Raw genomic sequence first — 2,910 nt, 5'->3', positions numbered from 1 at the left:
GTCATATCCTGCGTTATTTAAAGTTATTCCTAAAAACATATAGTATTTATTAGACAAGTGTGACTATTCATATTTGGATACACATATGTTTTCTGCTAACCGCCAACCGCTATATCTTCTCATTATTGTGTTCATCATGTCATCACGAACGAAACACACTCGTCAAAGTTATACGTATAGCGTTCTAATAAGGATTTATCGAAGTCCTGCATATTATGAAAGGCGTGCACTAAAGTAGCGTCATTCAGATTAACAGGTAACACACATATTTTGAGATAATTAAAACGTATTGTTAACTATACTATGTTGTTTGAATAAATCTGCTTGTTTGATGCTTGCATTCTGACGGTGCTGCGTTGTGGTAGCAAGTTTGGGCATCTTATAAAGTTCTGAGAGTCAGTAATCCGAGCTTTAGAAACAGATGTTTGTGGCGGATGCTGCGTGTGAGGTGGTACAACTTTAAAAATAATGTGGATATAAGAAAGCGAACTAAGTGGCCTCATCATACTGAGAGTGAATAAGCGATGTTGAACCTGTCACGACCACGTGCTGCGGAGAATTTCAACCTGGCTTGCCTATTCTTCAAGACAACCCAATTCGGTGTTCTTCAAGGCCACTTAATAGCAACTACAGAGTATATACGGTGGAGCTACGGGACGCTTAGAAGCACCGTGTGGTGTCCATCATATATTCTAACTAAGGGGCGGATATGGTCGAAAAAGAATTCAATCTTTATACAGTTTTGATACTTTAGAGTTTAGGATAATGATTGTAACGCTAGGTAGGAAGGTACTAATTTAATGACAAGGCTGCTGATAAAATTATTAAAGCTGAGAAAGTAATTATTCTTAATACCTATGTATTTATGAAATAATACCTATTTAGTTTAGACTTTGTTGGCTAAGTTTCAAAAGGGTGACTATAAAATTTCTTACATCTAAGCTTACGGGCTAGAAATTTCTGTCTCGTACCTAGACGATCTGCTCATGTCTGCATGAATCCGCCCAATGATGGTTCAGACCTCATGGTCTTGGATCCTCTGAGGGTGCCATGATTTAGGCGGTATGATGTGTCTAACAGTACCAGCTATTGCTACCTGTACGAAGGCATTGCTCGTCGTGGACCAAACGAAATTGCCTCCTGTCTTTTAAAATATTTCAAAGACAATGCATGCGGCAAGGAAGTGATACTTTACTCCGACAACTGCGCTGGGCAAAATAAAAGTTAATTTATCGTTGCCCTATATTTGTATCCAGTGAGTATTTTTAATATTCCCAAAATAACATACAAATTCCTCGTCACTGGTCACTCTACCTGTAATCAGTGGGTGGGTTTAAGGATTTGGAGGCCCGATGCACTGATGATTTTGAGACCCTCCACAATAAAAGATAACATAATAACCATAAATTCCAACTACCTACCAACGTATCAAGTAAAAATAATAATCTATATCTGGCAAATCTAATTATTTTTTAATAAACTATTTTTTTTATTCAACGAATAATTCACAAGATTTGAGAATGCAATATAAATAATTTGAAAACATCTCATTACTAACGCAATTTGATGAGCATTTTATGTAAGAACTACATACTAGTTAAATTCATCGTAAATAAGTAGGATGCCTGTAGTTTAGTTGGAAAAGCACAGTGGCGTGAATCCAGAGGTTACAGGTTCAAGTGCCATCGGGTGTCGTATTTTTTTCTGAAAAAGATTTTTACTAGTGGGTACATGCATGAGATTTTTTCAATTAATTATGATGTATGTTCAATCCAATTATTATTGAAGACGAAAGTGATGGCACATACCAACATTAGTGGTTTATTTTTTGGTATAGTATATCTACAAGTGCGTTTCTGTTTGTGTGATTATGACGTGGCACACTCCTTTGATGTTAGTTGCAGAGATTTTGTATTTTATACCTACTCAATTTGTCTGAAATACGCAGTCCTTGAAGATTTTGTTATAATTTAATATATAATTCTATGAGTAGCTTGAACTGTTTCGAGGCCCCTTTTGAAACCTCATATCGAGTCGATTGCGTCATCTGCCTCCAAAGGCTGTAATCCATTTTATCAGTCCGTTTAAAGGTGGGTAATGAATATCATTACTATATTTATTATTTAGTGTTAGCCCATTCATAATATCATTTCTTTCATAAACTCTATAAGCGGTGCTGCGCATATATTCTATACACAAGACTGCTATAGGCCTCTATCGAAGGTAGTTTTTCATTTTGTTGTATAGAAGTATTAGCACTTATAAGAACAATTACAATAAGTGTTCTTATTACAGCACCTCTCTTGGGTGTGTTAAATTTTCGAGCGAGATAGACAGTTTTGACTTAGACGGCTAACTTATTGTAATTGTTACAATAAGTGCTAATAATTCAATACAACAAATGAAAAACTACCCTCGATAGCTGCCGATAGCGGCCTATAGCAGTCTTGTGTATAGAATAGATGCGCAGATCTTGAATTTTGATCGGACATGTGCATTACTGAAGGGTGACCTAATTCGGATGGCGGGCAATTTATTTTTTATTTATACCTAATGATGGTGTGGTCGATATTTTGAGTCCCTTAGAGCGAGCCTGATAGACTAAAGCGGTTTCTTAACAGATTTCTTTACGAGATATGGTTGTTGGGCATTTACTCAACATAATATTAGTCTCATGGACTATGTCCATACACACAAAAAAAATATACTTTGTCAAACGCTGGATTCGAACTTACAACCAAAGACTTCTGAAGCGAACATCGCCATTCGTATTACCACAAGCGCTAGAAATATTATATACAAAGGGTAAAAATGAATAAAACACAATTTAACATACAATGAAGTACTATATATATTTATTTTTATATATATTTCATATCATAGTACTATTAGAAAAAAATGATTGTTCTC

This window comes from Rhyacophila brunnea, unplaced genomic scaffold (genome assembly GCF_057557595.1).
Source record: "Rhyacophila brunnea isolate RB1 unplaced genomic scaffold, BYU_Rbru_1.0 scaffold_7, whole genome shotgun sequence".
Lineage (NCBI taxonomy): Eukaryota > Metazoa > Arthropoda > Insecta > Trichoptera > Rhyacophilidae > Rhyacophila > Rhyacophila brunnea.
This window is presented reverse-complemented; position numbering follows the sequence as displayed.